The 20671-nt window shown below is 38.8% G+C and overlaps 1 protein-coding gene across 1 annotated transcript in view; it reads left to right on the top strand.

Annotated features, from left to right (window-relative positions):
- GPR4 (G protein-coupled receptor 4) overlaps nt 1-20671 on the top strand; it is a 2027241-nt gene that overhangs the window by 335253 nt on the left and 1671317 nt on the right. Inside the window, exon 2 of the mRNA XM_044084953.1 lies at nt 10413-10543. The gene's annotated coding sequence lies outside the window, so the exon portion shown is untranslated. The remainder of the gene's footprint in view (nt 1-10412; nt 10544-20671) is intronic.

Genomic DNA, 20671 nt, shown 5'->3' with positions numbered 1-20671 from the left:
GAACCACAAACTTTCCATTCCCATATTATTATCTAATTACTGTCATTAAGGATGTAAACATACAGCAAGACAGTTTGAATAACATCAATGGCTGCAATAACAACAGTTTTATTCTAAATGCCATTAAATGTATTAATGTAAAGTCTGGTAAAATCAGGAAAAATATATAATATATAGATATATAATAATACTATAAAACTAAGGCAGCAAGACCATGAGCACAAACAATATAATAAAAGTGCTAGGAATCATTGCAGAGAGCAAACTAGGTTTTGATCAGTGTGTTACAAGAGCTTGTGCTTATAGAAATAACAAGTAGATGTCGAAGGCATTGCTCACCTATACACATCTTGTAATTTATGATTATAATAGAAATACTGCAATATTCTATATTCTGAAAAATAAGCCATGTGACATAAACTAAAGACTTTCCTAATGGAGAAAACAAATGATCTGGAAAGCAAGAACTATTCTGAGAGACCACAGGAACCATCTCTTTCTAATGCTTACCTAGACAGGATTTATACTTTGCTTCCTAGACAGAACTCACACTTAGCATTTGAATTATTTTCTTACCCTGTTATGTCTATAATACAAAACTATAGTATCTGGCACAAAATACAGTAATACATTAATTAAAATAAACATAAAAATTGAAAAAAATTAAACAGATCCAGTATTCCATTATCTAATGACAATCAAAATGTTATTAATTTGGGGTCTTAAAGAGTAGGTACTGTTCTAGATTTATTGGTAATATGAAGTGACTTCTCATTTGAAATCTAACACAATGGACAGTGCACATTATTTACAAGAGAACTATATAGTGGAATAAAGATTGTATGTTATTACTTTGGATGGCAGCAGTTTATGCTACTTCTTTAATGGTGACTTCAGTTGAACACCTGTTACTTATTTCTTGAAGGATTTGAAAGGGTTATGAAATATTAAACTTTTTGAGTTTTGCCTGTTAAGTAATTGTTTTTTATTTTGATGATCAATATTACAGGCATATACGAGATATAGCTAAAGTCTGTGTGCAGTTATACTAACCTCTTTGTGGAAAGATTTGAGGAAGATGTCCTTTAAAAAGATGTTATTTTCATTATCATATGTGTGGCTATTTGTATCTGTTATACGAATGATTAATTTATTTATTTATTTGGAATTAAAGGGTTACAAGATAACGTTTAAAAGTTTATTGATTGAATGAAAAATAACAGCCTTCAGATATTGTTTGTCTATAATCTTAAATACAATAATTGTGATCTGTACACAGGATGATCAAATTAAATCTATTTTATTTAAGAAGCCAACTTCCACAAATACTTTTTTGGATGCTGTCAGGGCTTAACCTCCCACCCGGAATACTTTCCATTATAGTGATTAGAGGCATATATGCCAAATGTGGAATATCATTAGAAAGGGGAGGTATTCATTTTAGTAGCTGCAATGCCCTCTTCATAGAAGTGATGTCACATATATTACAAAGTCCTTTACATTCACAACATTTACAACTTAACCATAGTTAAGCCCAGGTAAAGTATGTCACAGTGTCTGTATACTATCCTATTCTATCTTCCTCCTTTGCAGGGCAGTCCTTGGAAGTATTGCATTATTGTAAGACTACTACTGTAACCTCTCTGTCTGTTATACATTTCCAAAGCCAATCCGCTATCAGGGTGCCCTTTCATTTAAATAAGTGTGGGAATAGTAGGCATAATACAATGAAGACAGATTGCCCTAATAGTTGGAACTGAAAGAAAATATGGAAATTAGAAAACTCAATGAAAATATATCTTTAGAAACTTGATAATGAAGGGTATATGACATGTATAAATGCTATATAATTTTTCTTTTAAACTGCATTTCTAGTTACACATAAAATAATCAGAGTGGTGGTCTACCATGTCAAAACTGGTTTTAAGCTCATAAACAGTAAAAACAAATTTTAAATATAAAACCCCATGTCTGGCAGGATGTTCTTTTTCCAGCATAATAATAAAATATTTCAGTGTTATAAAAAGACGCCATTGCTTTCTGCATCAAAAGTGTCTTATAAAGAGAAAATGTAATTCTTTTAGCAAATGCACAAATACAGCTCTGTCAATACAACATATTAAGTTATTTATAAGTGGGTACATGATAAACCCTTGTCTCTTTGTTTTAAAGTAGATAAAGCCAGAAATATTATCTACAGAGAAATCATGTACCTTGTTAATCTTGTTAAATATAAAATATAAACAGCATAGGATAGAAATACATCTTTTAGTTTAATGCTCACTGTCCTTTTGATCTGACTAATTCTCTGATTCTTGCAAGGCAATGAATTAGAATTGCAGTGTACACTGTGTTTGCTTAATATAGCCTGCTGCAGTATATAGTGTGCGTGGTGAGTGCTTGCATGGGTTTGTGTGTGTGTGTGAGAATGAGTGTGCACACGTGTGTATGTTTTCCAGATATTGCCTTCTGCACATTGAGTAAGCATATGTGTGTGTGTGTGTGTGTGTGTGTGTGTGTGTGTGTGTGTGTGTGTGTGTGTGTGTGTGTGTGTGTGTGTGTGTGTGTGTGTGTGTGTGTGTGTGTGTGTGTGTGTGTGTGTGTGTGTGTGTGTGTGTGTGTGTGTGTGTGTGTGTGTGTGTGTGTGTGTGTGTATAGGTGTGTGGGTATGTCTGCTGGCGTGAGGAACCTACAGTTAAACAAGGCTCAAAATATCACAACTGGGAGTTTACCAGATAGCAGAATTCTAGGTCTCATGTCAGAGTTGAAGAAGAGGGAGGAGAGTTTTACAATTTTTGCTACCTTTTTTTTGAGTGTGTACCTCATTAAAGGTAGTGTGTGTGTGTGTGTGTGTGTGTGTGTGTGTGGGTGGAGTGCGCATCTGTGCACATTAAACACATATGTATGATATATATATATATATATATATATATATATATATATATATATATATATATATATATATAGACACACACACACGGGTCTACTTCTGTTTGTCGAAAACACAGTTTATTTACAAACATAAGGTCGAGCCCACTTACGTGAAAGTGCACTTCAACGAAAATGCACTTTTGCGAAAGCCGATTTACCGAATCGAAAAAATAAAATAAAACAAATTTTGCAAACACAGTTTTGCAGGGGGGCAGGTGGGAATAGTGCACTCTGGGAGTTAGTATATTTAAGTAGCAGGGGTGTGGGGGGCACAGTCACCACATGGGGGGTTCAGGGGGGCTTGCCCCCCTGAAAAACTGAGTTTGCAATGTTTATTTTTTTTTATTTTTCCAATTCAGTGAATCAGCTTTCACGAAAGTGCACTTTCACGGAAGTGGGGTCATACTTTTCTTTTTCTAGATAATGTAATTTCGATAAAGAAAAGTAGACCCATATATACATATGCATACATATATATGTATGCATATATTTATTTATATATCTATATGTGTGTGTGTGTGTGTGTGTGTGTGTGTGTGTGTGTGTGTGTGTGTAAACATATACAAATAGTTTGGAGATGAGAGGGCTTGCCCATCTATGTAAAGCATGAGGAGTGAAGGCTTTGCCTTATGTCTGAGGTGCAGAGAGTCTTGCCCATAATACAAGAAAAAATGTTTTGGTGTGTTTTACAACCCCTGGAATGCTGCAGCTGTTGTTTTTGAACCTCCCATGGTTTTAAACCATTTTGTGTCAGTAATTGTGTGTAAATTCAATTATTCACATTAAATCCATGTTTGTGCCCACCTGCTTGTGTGAGTAGTATATGTTTGATATTGCCCATTGGTGTGTGTGTGTGTGTGTGTGTGTGTGTGTGTGTGTGTGTGTGTGTGTGTGTGTGTGTGTGTGTGTGTGTGTGTGTGTGTGTCCATGCTGAAGATTGGTTAGATCTGTTCCGTAGTTCTGTATCCCACCCTGTTCTGGGGTAACTGAGTTCTGAACCTCTGCAAACAATCAGAGTGTTCTGGCTGGTCCTTCAGGCTTTTACTCTATTTTACAGTAAAACAGAGTAGAGAATCTCACATAGACATATGGTCAGTTCCCAGGGTTCAGGATATGCTGTTGCACGGTTTTCAGTTAAGTTCACTGAAGGAGCAGGAAGGCCTGTACTGTTTTTTTTTTTGCACTCTAGATACACTAGATCTGCTGACTGTATATTACCTTTATTGAATCCTTTCTCAAAGGACAGGGCAATAAAAGGTGTATATATTCCGGACTATGTAGGTTACAGTGACGGTAAATGTGTTACTTTATTAATATGCAGAGTCAAAATACCACTGCAGGCAATTAGCTGCCTTCCAGCCATGAGTATAATACAACCCCCCCCCCCCCCTCCACATACTTCAGCTACAGAAAGCAGTAACATGACAGACAAACACAGCCTACAAATGGCATTTAAATGAAACTACCATTAGTAAATCATTGTGCATGGCTTAGTGTTTCCTTAGATTAATTTATGGGTATATTAGTCTGTTCACTCCATAATCAACCCTGGTAACCTTAGCTAAATATGTAAGAAACTGACATTTTTAATGCATCCCTTTATTGTAAACATTCAGTTTTACATACATACATAATCTCAATAGGAACACCTGGCCAATTCATCTCAAAGTCTTTTCAGTACAAAGCTGGGAATATATCAGACTTTCCAGACAATACCATTTAAAATTGCAGACAAAGTAATTGTGAATGTAAATATATGTATAAATAGAAACATTAGGCATAACAATGGCCACATAATACCCAACAAAAGACACTGAACTTTGTTCAATAGGAATTCCTCATCCTGACCATGAAAACTTGTACATATTATGCCATCTATCCTTCTGCAGGTATGCCATTAAATGTCCTGTTTCCACAACACTGTTCTTCCCTCTGTTTTCTTTTTTCTCCCTTTGACAGCCTTCACACTGCTCTTACACTCTGGTGTAGGATCTGCAACTATTCCCTTTGGATCTTCACAAAAGTTTAGCTAACATGCTCCTATACAACCCTGAATAAGTTGCAATTTGTATTTGTTTTCCTTCAGTCAACTGCCTTCATCTCTTGTATCCTGAAGAGACAATAGTTCGTTTGAAATGGAGCATTCTTCCCAGTTAATTTGCCCCACTCCTTCTTCACATTGGACCGCTGGCTTCACACTTCCCAGTATTGTAGAAGGTATTCATGAGGCTTACACTTCTCTCTGTCATCTCCAACACATTCCTTCCTGTACCTTCAAGACTCTTTTATGTTAGTTTGCAATGCATGCACAAGCCAATGCATCAATTTATGTCAGTGTCAGGATTAGGGATTGATAGAACCTTTCGCCAAAACCTCATTCATCCACTTGGGATGTTAGTTTGGTGGTGAGCTAAGTTTACTGAAGCATCAAAGCCCCTATGCTTAATAATAAGTTATTGGTCAGTGGTGTAAATATGAAGAGGACATTTACTCCTAGTTTCAAAGATATGTATATGCCAAATGTGTCATGAGTTCCAGTATTCTGGCAGCTTTTTTATTTTATTACTTTTTAGTCTGATTCACAAGTGGTAAGGAAAAACTTCATTAAAGCAGTTTCAACTGTCTGCTAGTTTTTCTCATAGTACTTGGAAAGCAACATAACGGATTTTTTTTTTTTTATTTAAAGCAACACATAATTTGCTGATTCCTACTCATCATATTTTATTAACTCTTGTAACATAAATAATAGTTTACAAATGCTTTTCATGGGGTTTGTGAGGATGATGAGGTTGATTCTCATGACCAAAATCCTGTATTCTGCTTCAGTGCAATTGTTTTTGATTACACATATTTTCAGGGCAAGACAAAATTTCACATAAACAGATGTTTGCTATCTTCTACTGGTGTTTTACACTATTTCTTCAGCAATCACATTTGCTGATCCCAAATTCGAATCACACCTCTTGAAGAGCTATGTCTTCATACCTCCTTCCAGTAATCCTCTTGTAAGGTCTCACTGCACTTTCAGTTTTGTCTTTCTTTATTACCACTATATTTTGGGATTTTCCTTTCATGTCCTTTCTGTCACTTAGGCCAGTTTCTGCTTCTGCCCTCGTATATAAATCTTTAAATCAGATCTATCAATTAATAATATGTATACTAGCTCCCTTCAGTAGGTTGTACTACTTTGAAAATATTGGACTTCTTTAACGTCCATTTCTCTCACCTGCACTCTTATTTATTTATTTATTTATTTATTTACATTTGTTGACTGGGAGTGTCCGACTGGACGCAGGTCCATTTTCAGCGGAGGCCCGGGGAGAAAAGCTCCACAGTTAAAATAAACAGACAGTAGTTACATTGGATTACATAGTGATTAACAATTTAACATAGCAATTACTTACAACATATTTACAGATGAAGAACATAGTATATTGGTAGACAACTAGAATCTTTATCTGTGAAGTACATAATAGACATCAATAAATGTTAAAATAAGTTCCTGCTGTATAATAACTACTAGGTTTATGAGCATCTGAGCTTGCTATAATCAAGGTAGTTAGTGGAGTGAAAAGAAAGGTAGTGGTTGGATGGGGTGGGTGATATTAGAGTGGGAGTTGCAAGGGCATAGCCAGCATGTTTTTAGGTGCGCTTTTAGTAAAGTTTTGAAGTGGGTGCATGATGGTAGGGAGGTAATTGTGGGTGGAAGGGAGTTCCATAATTTGGCTATGGTGCAAGAGAATGGTTACCAGCAGAGTTACTGGCTTTAGTGATCTGCAAGTGATTTTTGTTGCTGGATTTTAGTGGTCTGGTGGTGCGATAGGGTTGGAGTAGATTCTGGAGGGATGGGACATTTAGAGGATGGTTTACTAGTTTGTGGGCAAGTGAGAGTTGATACCACTGAAGGCGGTGAGGGAGTTCAAGCCAGCCCAGTTCAGCAATGAGAGACAGTGATGACTACGGTAGGATGCCCCTGGGGCAAATTTGGTGATTTTGCTGTAGCAGGTCTCTAGCTTGTTTATATCGCATTGCCTTAGGTTGGTATATATTGGAGAGACATAAAGTAGGGTGGAGATAAGGTGGGAATTTGCTATTAAAATCTTTGCTGCTTTGGTGAGAAGTTGCTTATTTCTGTATAATGCTCCTAGTTTTTTGTGGACTTTTTTTATGGTCATGGATATGTGAATGTCAAATTTTAGTTTATTGTCTATTTCCACTCCTAGCAATTTGGTGTGTTCAGTTGGGTATATAGTGGTGTTGTCTTTTGCTGTGATGTTAAAGTGAGAGTTGTTTTGAGTATGTTTGGTGGGTTGGAAGATGAGTAGTTTAGTTTTGTTTGGGTTGAGTATTAATTGGGCATCGGGTAACCAAGTTTCAACAGAGGAAAAGGCTTCCTGTGTGACTTTTTGCAGTTTGGGTAGGGACTGGGCTGAGCAGATGATGGTTGAGTCATCTGCGTATTGTATGAGTGTGCCATGTTTGGTGGCAGAAGCTAGATTATTGGTGTAAACAGAGAAGAGTAGGGGTCCAAGGATGGATCCTTGGGGAACCCCTATGGAGACAGGTAGTTGGGGAGATATGTCATTCTGCCATACAACAGATTGTTGGCGGTCAGACAGGTAACACTGAAACTAGTTGGTGACTGATTGAGAGAAGGATAGGTTATTGAGGACAGAGATAAGTTGTTTGTGTGGGACCATGTCAAATGCTTTAGATAGGTCTAGGAAAGTAGCAGAGGAGAGATAGCCATTGTTTTTATGCTGAAGGATAGTGTTAGTAAAGGAGAGTAAGGCAGTGGTGGTGCTATGGTTTGGTCGGAAACCATGCTGAGTACTGGAAAGGAGGATGTTAGCAAGGAGGTAGTCTGAGACCTGAGAGTGTATGCATCTCTATAGTATTTTGGAGAGTGGAGAGAGAATAGCTCTGGGGCGGTAATTGGTTAGTTATGTGGAGGGTCTGCCTTTGTGGAGGGGAATTATATGTGATACTTTCCACAGTGTGGGAATGTAACTTTCTGACAGAGATCGGTTAATCAAGATGGATACTGGGTAGGCCAGAGCATCAGTTGCGATTTGTAGGTATTCACTTGGGAGGTTGTCTGCTGCTAATCTGGTGGGTTTAAGTTTAGCTAAGAGTTTTTTTATGTTGGAGGTAGGTACAGGAGAAAAAGAGAAGGCAGTGTGGAGATTACTAGTTGAAGGTGTGGGTTAGAGGGGAGGGGGGTTGTGTTGTTTAGCTAGTGATAGTATGGTTTGGGTGAAGTGTGTGTTGAATGAGGTAGCAATATTTTCTGAGGAGTGAGGGATGTTAGGAGGAGGGGTACTGACTTTACCTGGGTGGAAGATGGAGTTTATGGAGGACCAGAATTGTTTTTGGCTGTGTTGTGAGGAGTCTAGGGCAGACTGGTAGTATTGGAATGTGTCCTGTTTTATTAGCTTTTTGACTCTATTGCGTAGTTCTAGAAATTTTGTCTAGTTGATGGGGTTTTAGTTTTGCGCCAGTGCTCCCAGGCTATATCCTGTTTTACATTTCTGACTTAGTGGTTTTCTGTAGCCATGGGGAGGGTTGTGCTTTGGTTCTGGAAAGTCTTATGAGGGCATGGTAATTAAGGATGCTCAGGAAGGTAGTATTAAACAATTCAACTTCATCATCAAGACTGAGGTACTTTAGAGGATGCTAGTTACATTCTTTGAGGGATGAGATGAATGTGAGGGGTTAAAGCTTAGTTTTTTACATATTTGACAGTAGATGACAGGTTTAGCTTGGTATAGGTATTTTTTTGAGTAGGAATGTTGGGGAGTGATCACTGAGGCTATCTGATAAGCAGCCTGTTATATATGACTGGGGGCTCTTACTGACTAGTATCCAATCTAGGGTAGTGTGCTTGCTGGAGTTTTTATTTATCCTGGTTGGCTAGTGGACTAGTTGGGTGAAGCCATGAAGGTTTACATGATGGGTTGGATGTTTGCCAGAACAGGATTGCCAGTCAATATTGAAATCACCTAAAATGATAGTTTCTAGGGGGAGATGGTGGGTAGACTAGCTGAAGAGGTTTTCTAGTGGAGGGATGTTTTGGCCAGGTGGGAAGTAGCATCCAATTATGTTGATGGTTTTGTTTTGGTTTATTTTGAGGTTGGTATATATTATTTCTTGATTGCCTATTTGTGGAGCTGATGATTTTAAGATCTGGATGTTTAGATGCTGTTTAAATATTATAGCTACACCGCCTCCTTTCTTGTTTAGCCGGTCTACTCTTAGTATGCCGTAACCTGTAGGGAGTATTTGCTCACTGGTAATGTGAGGTTTTAGCCAGGTTTCTGTCAGGATAACTACATCTGGGGATTACAAGTCTATGGTGGCATGGAGTTCATGGACTTTGTTGGATATACTTCTAATATTTAGGCTTAGTAGAAGGAAGTCACTTGGCTTTCTATTGGCTGTAATATGGGAGAAGTTATGGTTTCTAGTCTGATTATGAGGATTGGGTTTGGAGATGGTAAGGCCAGGGTTGGGGTGGATGTCTCCACTTAGGGCTAGTTTTGATATGCATGAGGTTATTACTTTTTTCATTTTTTGAATGTGTTTGTTTATAAGGGAAACTTTATGAATGTGCTCTGTGGGTAATAGGTATGGTGGGAGGGTTACTATGTTAAGTTGTAGGGATGCTTTATGTTTGAGTAATATAGTTGGTAGAATATGTGGGGGGTGCATAGGGATGGTTCTTGAGTTGGTGGGAGGGGAGCTGAGTGAGGGTGAGACATGAGTGGTGGTGTGAATAGTAGTACAGTGGTAGTGGTTGAGTGGGGGAATGAAGGAACCTTGGTAGGTTGTGAGATATGCAAGGAGAGTGCATGCAGTGAGCATAGGTAAGGTATGCTTGTACACGTTAGTTACTCTAACATTAATATTTAACATGTTACTCTATTATCCTTTGTAATCTGTCTATCAGTGTAATAGCTGATGAATCTGGTAGCATTGCTGAGAATATTACTGAGAGGATAAATACAGCATAAAAGGAGCAGCCACATTTTTAATCACAGCAGTGTGGTTCTTAAATCTGTGGAACAAGAAACAAATACGTCTGCTGTAGTATATGAAAGTGGTACATTATTAAGAGCAAAAGACTTTTGAGACAGGTGATGCTTCATTGGCTTTGTATTTTAGAGCTACAGAATATTACAAATGTCTAAAAATAACTTGTGACGGGTCAATGTGCATATCCAGCTGTTATACTTTTTCCTTGTATATGTATATAATACGCTTCAAATAAAATATTAAGTATCCAGCACCATAGCATAGTAGGTACTTAAAAAAAACGAAAGCGAGACAAGTACTTTGGGATGATGATGTGCTTCTGGTCAGTCATGACACACAAAACAGTTTTGTACATACTGAGTATGAATGACAAAAAAGAAATATCATTTTACTTTCTGCTGTATATGGTCTCTAAGTATGTACATTTCTCTTTTTTTGACTTACAGCCAAGTAATTCAAGAACACAAGAGAATGGAATATGTCCTAGGGCTGTCTTGTTCCACCTGTTCTGAATGAATATCTGATGCGACAGTCAAAGGATATTTTCTGTAGCTTCCAAGTCCAAATCTGATTTCAGGTATTTATTGTTTAAAGTTCTAATCATGCTTTTGGTTCAACTGTAACATAGCCACCATTATCAGCAAAAACTGGAGGCACACACTTGTAGATGTCTGTAGACATGTGGAAATCTCCATATCATAGGTCCAAACCAGGACACACATTCCAAATTACAGACAATAAACAATTAGAGTGCAGAACCTCTAAAATGATCCTTTAGGTTCTGTTCCGTTGTGAGGTGTAGGCCATAGGTGATGCTGTTGTTTTTATTTTTATTTCTTCTCTTGTGAGTATTGTTATGTAACAATGATTGTTACAGGCATGTGACTCATACGCTAGAGGTATTTAAACTCCCTGGAATCTCATCACCTCCATTAGTTCTCAACCTGTTGTATTTATATCTTGCATGATACTCAGATCCTTTTGATTATTTTGCGTAAGTATCATTTCTTAAACCCCACGCTGATACTCGGCCCTGTATCGGCATATCAGCCTTGGGTATGGAACTCTACGCTGTACTGTTTTTTTTTTTTTATAAAGGTTAGAGTGTATTTTCATTGGAGATCTGGAGTGCTGTCTGTTTACTTGACTTGCTTAGACTCACATATTAGGCAAACAGAAAGTGAAGGAATGAAACCCTGCACTACAGGAAACAAGTTCTTTACAGCTCATAGCCTTTAATACAATGCAGTAAATGCAATGTATTCTCTAAAGCTTTCTCAGAGACATTGTCTGCTACTGTGGTAGGAAGCTGTGTTACATATATTATGTACATTATTATTCATCTACAAGTTGTACTCTCCTTTGGAGCAACATCTCAGTTTTCTCATAATCTCCATCTTCTACAGTATGGTGCCAAGTTGGTGTCCATCTCTTGTCTCCTTCCACAGGAGGGATGTTGGACCTGTTGAGCATTTGAATGCAATGACAGAACAGTGATCTGAGCCACTGAGCTTTACACACACACACACACACACACACACACACACACACACACACACACACACACACACACATATATATATATATATATATAGAGAGAGAGAGAGAGACACACACACAGAGACACAAAGAGAGAGAGAGAGAGATGTGAATATAGATATAGACAGAGGAAAGAATAGAGATAGATACAGATGTAGATTCAGGTAGAGATACATATATATTATTAATACAGTAGAATACAGATCTTCTGACTAATAATTTTAATTTTGCACCAGAGTTATTTAATCAGGATACTTAAGAGTGTTACATTTACAAAGTGTAAAGCTGAAAACTGTGGTATAGTACTTCTTTAATATAAAATATACTGTACAGTTCATTGCTAACTGTCCACAGAACCAGATAGGATATTTATTCTGTAAAACAACAATGCTTCTATTCTTACCAGTAGTGAAATATCATGACACAGTATATCCACGGCTTCTAGATTATATATAAATCACGTATACACAGCACTGGATATTGTCTGAAGATACAGGTAGTGTAATTAGATGACATATCAAAGCTGTTGTTCCTCTCAGAAGTGAAATATATATTTCTTTAACTACTGTGTCAGTGTGTCACAGATTTACTTAGTGTAAATCAAATGCTATAGACTAGTTGAAATTCTTAAATGCTCTGGGAAAGCACTTGGTCTGTAAAGTATCAAATCTATTGTTCACCCCAGTGTGGAAATATACATATTTTTTTGAAAATGAGAGTGTATGACATAATTCCTTATTAAATATTATATTTCCTCATAGCATGAGAAATTGCCTTTAGCCATAGCGAGGAATGTTACTCTATAAGAAAACATATCTGCTTTTCTTCTCACAAGGGAAAATTGAGGAATTTGTAGACTTTTATGTCAATTTGTTATCAAGTCATTATTTGCATTATCTAGCACAGATGATACAAAAGACACACCCCCGGATTTACTAATCTTCCATGCAGGACTAATCTAGTCCTGCATGGAAGTGGCAGTTTAAGAGGAGTTCGGCAGCACACCATGCATATTAATGAAGGTGCACTGCCTGAGCTACAAATCCTACACTGAGCGTGGACGAGTGCAGGGGGCGTGTCTGAGAACAGAGCACCCAGAATAAACACACCCCTGCAAAGTAGAACAGAAGAAAGTGTAAATAAATGAGCAAGACCGCTCATAGGTGTCTGCATATCCCCACCAAGAGTCCCCATGTGTTCAACAAAACAATACATTGAAATAAAATGAAGAAACCCTTGTATTTATATTTTTTAAAACCCCGAGTACAGCTAACCTTAGGTGCGCGGGTTTGCCCATCGCTTAGCTACGGTTAAAGCAGCTGAAAAGGCTGAAGAGGATAACAAGGAATAAATATGCAAATGAAGCAGCACGGCAATAGTGTAGTGGTTAGAGTATCCGCCTAACAAACAGGCATTCCCGGTTCAAGTCCCACTACAGCACATATCATTTTCCATGTGAAATCTGTATATGAACATATTTTTACATCTTTTTGCCATATAACCTACATAATAACATTTAAATGTGAACTGGAGTACTGCATGAAATGCACATGTGAAGTGTCAGTGTCATAATGAATAAGGCACAAGTAAGCAGGTTTAAGCACAAATAAGCAGTTGTAAGCATGTTTAAGTGCGTTTGCATGGGGGTAAGCGTTGCCTACACAGATTAAGCAAAGTAGAAGCTAACTGAGTGTAAGAAACTGTAACCAGAGGTTAGCAGTGCTTACCATCACTCAAACCTGCGCAAACCCACTGACAACTGCTTTAAAGTGCTTTAATCTCTCTGGATCCAACGGCCCATGTTCTGCCCAGCAACAAAATAAACTACCTCTGCAAGGCTCAAACTCAGGACCCTGTATACTATAGTCATAGTAGTTAACCACTAAGCCATCATAGCAATAGATGTGAATGAGGTATCAGGAAACTAATCCTCACCACAGGAAAATCAAACCAAACATGTGAACTGAATCTATGTACAGTGTGAAGTGGTATAACCTGCTACATAACATAAATATGTGAACTGGAGTACTGCAGTAAGCATAGATTTGAGGTGTGATTGTAATAAAGTGTAGAAGTCCCCAGGTCCCCATACAGTGTATGTACACATGAATCACGGATACCAGACACATATATAACCTGTAATGACGAATAAATCATTGCCAAATGGCAAATATAGTGCTAATTAACTATTAAGCAATGCTAACCGCAGCACAGCTCAGGCTAGTAAGTGTAAGCAATTTGTAGGTGAGCCAATTCAATCTGCCTAGTGGTATACCTCTTTAAGCAGTGCCAACCTTATGAAAGCAGGTGTGCCCATAGCTTAGCCTTTTCAAAACTGGCCAATCACAAGAAAGTGCGGGAAACTGGACGTATTTCAACCCCACAGGCGGGAATACTTCTCTTAACTGGTTGTAGCTTCCTACTGCAGACAGAATGGCTGGTGTGTGTGTGAAGGCACTCGATTTAGAGTGCAGCACTGAGGCATTCAGGAGTCAAAAATCATTGTATGGCTCCTGGTAAAACACCATGATGAAACCTTTACTGTTGCTGAATGTTGAAACCTTTACAAAGGCACTCTATGAGCATCTTCAGGAATGCATGGATCGTGCTAGCCCAAGCAAAACCAAGACTCACTCCTCCAAGAAAAGGAAACCAATCTGGTGGACCCCTGCCACAAACAAGCTATACAACAGAAGGAGGAAAGTAGTACAGAAAAGAGTAAAATCCCAAGAAGGAAAGACATCCCTAATCAGTATCAGCTAGAAGCTATGATCCCTCATTAAATCATCCAAGGCTAGTTTTGAAAGAAAATTTGCCAATGACTCCAAAGATAACCACAAAGCATTCTTTAGCTATGTCAAGAACCTAAGTGGAAACTCTCAGATCTGCTCTGAGTTAGTGCAGAATGGCACAAAATACACTGAACCAACTGATATTGCCAAATTCTGGCAGACAGGTTTAGTGCAAACTTCACCCCCCTCTCACTCACTAAAGGACCCATAAATATACCAGAAGAATGTAAGGCCTGGTCAATCACCAACACACAGGTTAAAACAGCCCTATCCAAAGCCAAAAACACAGCTTCAATGGGACCAGATGGTGTCCCAGGCTGTGTCTTACATGAGCTCCAAAATGAACTAACCCCTCACCTAAACACACTGTTCAAACTCAGCCTCTCTACAGGCTACATACCCACAGAGTGGTGCACAGCAAAAGTTATCACACTCCATACAGGTGGAGCCACAACAGACCCCATGAACTATCACCCTATAAGCCTGACTAGCCTGGTCTGCAAGGCTATGGAACACATCATCATGGAACTCATTAATAGAGACATTGGCAACCTCCAAACCATGGACCCTACCCAGTTTGGCTTTGTTAAGGGCAGATCATGCCTGCTAAACCTGGTGGACTTCTTTGAGACAGTTACCAAGGCATTAGACGAGGGAAAGAAGGACCACACAGCCTACCTAGACCTCACAAATGCTTTTGACACCATTCCCCATTCTAGTATTATAGTCAAGCTCACCAGCTTGAACATAAACCCCTATGTCATGAGATGGGTTGCCAACTGGCTCATGGATAGAACCCACATGGTGAGAGTTGCAGGCTCTACATCTGACTCTAAACTGGTTACAGGTGGCATCCTCCAGGGCTCAGTCCTAGGACCCCTCCTGTTCGGTATATATTTCTCAGAGGTACAGGCAAGCATAGGAGGACTATGGCTAACCAAGTTCACAGACGACGGCAAACTAGGGGCCATAATTGATTCTTCAGCTGATACAGACACCCTCCAGATGGGTCTCACTGAGACGGATACCTGGTGTCAAAATCATGGCCTCAAGCTAAATGCCAAAAAGTGCATTGTCATCCCCTTTGGAAAAAACAATGTACCCATGAACTACCACATAGGTAGTAGTCCCCTAAATACAGAAAATGTAATAAGGGATCTGGGGACCCAAGTAGATAGTAATCTCTCCTTTGATAATCATATTGCCAAGGTGGTTAGAAAATCCTTCTATGTGACCCATCTAATCACAAAAGGGTTTGCACCTAGAAAAAAGAGGTTATTGTGCCTCTCTACTCATCACTCATTAGACCCATCATATAATACAATGCCCCATTTGGGATTTACCTTACAAGACACCTGCAATAGCTGGAAAGACCACAAAGGTACCTCACCAAGAGGATTACTGGCCTCAAACAGATGCCCTATGCAGGCCGACTCAAGAAACTCCAGCTGTACTTGGTTGCATACCGCTTACTCAGAGGTGATCTCTGCCTGACATACAAGGCCATGTCCAACCCAGAATTGATGGACATGCTCCACCTAAAAAAAAAAACAAATCCTGGAGAGCCAAATGGTCTAGAGATATAAACCTCACCACAACGATAAATAGGACATGCTGGAGGGATATATTCCTGTCCAAGAGACTCCCCATGCTTTGGAACAAAAGGTATAACCCCTGGAATGCTTGTTTACTCTTCTCTCATATGTTGGTGATCTGTTCCATACTATAAATAGAACTGTTGCATCTTAAGCAGTGTCACCCACACCATGGTATGCAGATAAATTGGGTATGAAGTCCTGCATAACAATGTTGGAGGTGCCAAGAGGTCAGTCATACCGTACAAGTTAGGGAGCCTTAGATAGAAAACAGTCAAAATCATTACATCAATTCCCTGATAGCACAGTGTACTGTGATGTTAGCTATAATTTTTTGTCACACACAGCAGGGGTTTGAATCCTGGGAGTGCTACTAAGTTGTATGCATAATCATACCCTGCAACTGTACAGATTTAGTTACAGTGTTCAGATAGAAAGCTGTATGCATAATTAAACCCAACAACTGTACATAATTCACTAGAATGTTCTGATTGAAAGTTGTATGCATATTCATACCCCACAACTGTTCCAATCTGTCCAGCATGTCCAGATAAATGGCCCATATCACCAGCCTGGTACCCTATTCCCCTGAAAATTCAATGTGATGATCCAAGAAATGTAGGCAGCTGTTAATGACATATAACTGATAGTCAAACGTGTACATAATTAGAGAATGTATACGAAAACAAACCTGTCTTTCTAGCACCTCACCCAAAGTGTATGACTGCAGTTCTCAACATATGTTGCATTAACACCTGCAGCCTGTCATGCCTGTATGTAAGACACAGGTCACGTATATAATAATCTATAAACATGCCAGTGTACAATATAAGACCATTGGATAGTGTAATAATACATGTAAGGGAAAGATCACTTCAGTGACTAAGAATGTTATGTATAAAGTATAAACGCCATTTAAGGCTGGCTCCCTAGCTTAAACAGGAGCAGTAGTAATTGCCGCCAAGTCCGACAAACTGTCTGCACATGTTAAGGGTACTACAATAGGGAAAGCGCTGTTACAATGCTTACACTTACGTGCAGTATCTCCTGCTAAAACTGAATACTGTCTAGTCTAAGCCCAACTGCCAATAATTATATTAAATGCACTGGTGTTGAGTACTACCTAGCTTTCTAGACTAATGTGTATAATTTATTAGACTGTACATGCAATACTTTTATGTTAATATATGCCTGCAGCTCATATAGTATAATAGCCTAATGATGTTTTTCTTATTTCACTACTTTGAAAATGTCTGCTGCTAATTAATTTCCCTGCTCTGTGAATTTAATTGTTGACTGCTCCACTCCTGTGTATCTGTTACATAAATAATCTAGTATCCTAAGCCTCCCTAGCTTTCCTTATGTTAGCACTCTCACTCACCCTCATCTCATCTTCCACATCCTAGTATCTCCCACTTACCCTCAGCTCACACTGTCCTCTGGGTCAGTCCACTACCTATTTTAGTATGCTTTCCTGAATCATTTAACTTGCTACTCCCTTACAATTATCCTGCTAATACTTTATTTTATCCCTTTTTCTTACAGTTAGTCTATAGTTCATAACCTAACCTAAGCCTCCCACCATTCCTGATATTCCTAGCTTCCAGACAGAAAAAGAACCTCTATGCAGGGATCCTCCACTGTTTTCTCAACTTCCTTTGCTTGTCCTATGACATCGGCCTAAAGTGTATGTATCCCAAGGGCAAGTCATTGTAACCAGTCTATGTTGTATTTAGCCCTGCATTCCACTGCTAGCAGCCTTCTGCGGACTTCTTTTTACCTCACTATTAGGCCCTTACAGTACTTATTACCTTTCCCTACTCTGCTCTAAGTGTTCTTGTCATCTACTGCTTCTCCACTAGGTGGCAGCACATACCTATTGCTTAAGTATTCACCTATCCCCTAAGTTACTATATATTGATTCCTCTCCTAAGGATCCATTTATTCCCTGCCACTAACCTCCTATCTCTGTGACCCTCTCTGTTCTTACCTTACTAACAGTTACACTAAACAAGTGCTAAATCCTCCTTACTTTCCTTATCTCTGATCTCACTTACCTAATCACAGTCTTGCCTTCTTCCATTCTCCTTGTTTCTATCCACTCCGTTTGCCCTGCGGGCTCACTCAGCTCCCCACCCTACCCCCAATTACCACCCACCCCCAGGGGTCCTACTCTTATACTTTCTAACCACACCCCTTCCTCTTCCCATTAACCTCTACACATTTCCAATTGGCCAATTTTTCTCTTATCTTCCATCTCTTTACCAATCCACTCCATACTCACCACACACTCCTATCTCTACACACTCTCAGCTTAAACACTTCCATCTCTACATGTATATGTAACTAATAGCTAATCCTTCCCAATGGCTAATCCAAACATCCCTTCTCAGATTCTACTCTGCTTCACTCTTGTATCACTACCACTTTTAACCTTTGCCTATTTACTCTCCTCATATGAACACCCTATATATCCACACAATGACTACCCCAATCAACAAACTAACTCTCAACCCTTACCATACCTACATAACCATGCAAACATAATATGCTCACCCAGCTACCTACTTGTTATATATCATAGAACACTACATATTAAATATAATTCACTCATCTCAAGAGACTATTTCCATACAGTGAGTTCCCTAACCTAAGCTATCTAGGACAACTCCTCTCATTAAAGGATGGTGATATTCATCCTAACCCAGGCCCAACAGCAACCTCTATCTCTCTCCAAAACCATAATCAATCAACCAATTACCCCCTCGCTAAACCACCTAACTCCCTCCTACTAGCACATCTTAATATATATGTAGTATTAACAACAAAGTAACTCAACTCCATGCTCTCCTACAAGTGTACTCCTTTGCCATTATCTGCCTAACATAAACATGGCTAAAACCTACCATCAAGGATAATGAAATTATCCCAAATGGATATAATATTCTAAGAATTGATAGAGTAGCTAAGAAAAGTGGAGGGGTTGCTATTTTATTCAAATCTGGATTACAATTAACCACATACAACTGTAATCTACCTCTAGATTCCCATGCTGAGATTCTCATCTCTAAACTTGAACTTAACAATGCCAAATCAATCTACATTATCTGTATCTGTCTGCCCCCTGGAAATAACATAGCCACCATGGAAAATATCCTTTGCTGGCTATCTCAACACCTCCCTCAAGAAACCATAATCCTAGGTGATATAAATTTGGATTGGAATTCCTATTGTACCAGCTTTCCTACCTCCCACATTAACCTACATGGTTTTTCTCAAACCATTACCTCACCCACCAGAATAAATAAAGCTAACAAGAAAGCAAGCATACTATACTGGATTCTTATAAACAGTCATACTCACTACTATAATTCTGGAACCCTCCCTGATATAAGTGACCACTCACTTACCTACTTCATCAGGCATAAAACCAACACTCCCATTCTAACCTCTATCAGAAGTATTAGATCCAAAAAGAAATTTAACCCTGATTTACTCCAAATGGAACTGAGAGCATGCAATTGGATTCCCTTAAAACACCTCCCTTTCGATGATGCCATTAATTTCTTTAATTCTACCTTCCTTTCCATTCTCAATCACCACGCTCCAACCAGATCTATTAGAATTAAGGCCAATTCTGCCCCATGGCTATCCAATGAAACCAAACATAAAATTCAACTCCGAAATAAATATTGGGCCAAATGGAGAATGACTAAAAACCCTGTTGAGCAACAAACCTTTAGACAACTTAGAAATGACACTTAGAAGGCCATACTTTCGGATAAAAAAATATTACTTACAATTTCAGCAACCTAATCACAACAACCCACAAAAATTCTGGGCTAGCATTAAGCAGTTACTCCACCCAGGTCAATCCACTACACCAAACCCCAAAAATACAGAGCAGCAAAACCCTATCCATACAGCTAATACCTTCAATACCTTCTTTACAGATGCTATCCAAACACTAGCTAGTCAATTATCACCTAATACCTTCACACTACCATCTTACACCTCAACCCCACCCCCTCCTTTTCACTTCAAACCAGTCCCAACCAAAATTATTCAAAACCTTTTGAATAAACTGAAACTACGCTCTCCTTCTGCAGACCAACTGCCTTCTGAATTTCTACAGTTATCATCCAATGTTATTGCCTACCCTATTTCCATATTGATAAATAGAACTATAAGTGAAGGTCACACCCCCCACCTTATGGAAAGTCTCCCATGTTATCCCACTGCATAAAGGTGGACACTCCATTGAGCTATCAAATTATCGCCCTATTGCCCTACTCTCTCCGTTAGCTAAGATTATGGAGAAATGTATCCACAGGCAATTATTCCACCACTTAATTGAAAACAATTTACTTTCCAACTGTCAACATGATTTCAGACCCTCAGACAGCACTACCACTGCCCTCCTTTCCTTTACTGATTACATTAACAATCAATGAAACCTAAATAATCTTTCTTCTGCTCTATTTATCGACCTGTCTGAAGCATTTGACATGGTAAACCACCAGATTCTCATAAACATACTAAAATCTCTGTCATTAGACCCACTTTCCATAAAATGGTTCAAATCCGACCTTGACAAATGACAGCAAGCAGTACTATGGCATAACACTCTATCCACCCATCTACCCATTACCTTAGGTGTCCCTCAGGGGTCCATACTTGGACCTCTCCTCTTCTCCATATTTATAAATGACCTTCATCTAGCTATCCCCCAAGCCACTTGCATACAATATGCTGACGACTCCACACTACTATGCTCAG

Source organism: Protopterus annectens, chromosome 1.part0, assembly GCF_019279795.1.
Source record: "Protopterus annectens isolate FY-2018-M chromosome 1.part0, PAN1.0, whole genome shotgun sequence".
Taxonomy (NCBI): domain Eukaryota; kingdom Metazoa; phylum Chordata; order Ceratodontiformes; family Protopteridae; genus Protopterus; species Protopterus annectens.
Note: the sequence above shows the minus strand (reverse complement) of the source record. Positions and strands in the feature narration are given on the sequence as shown.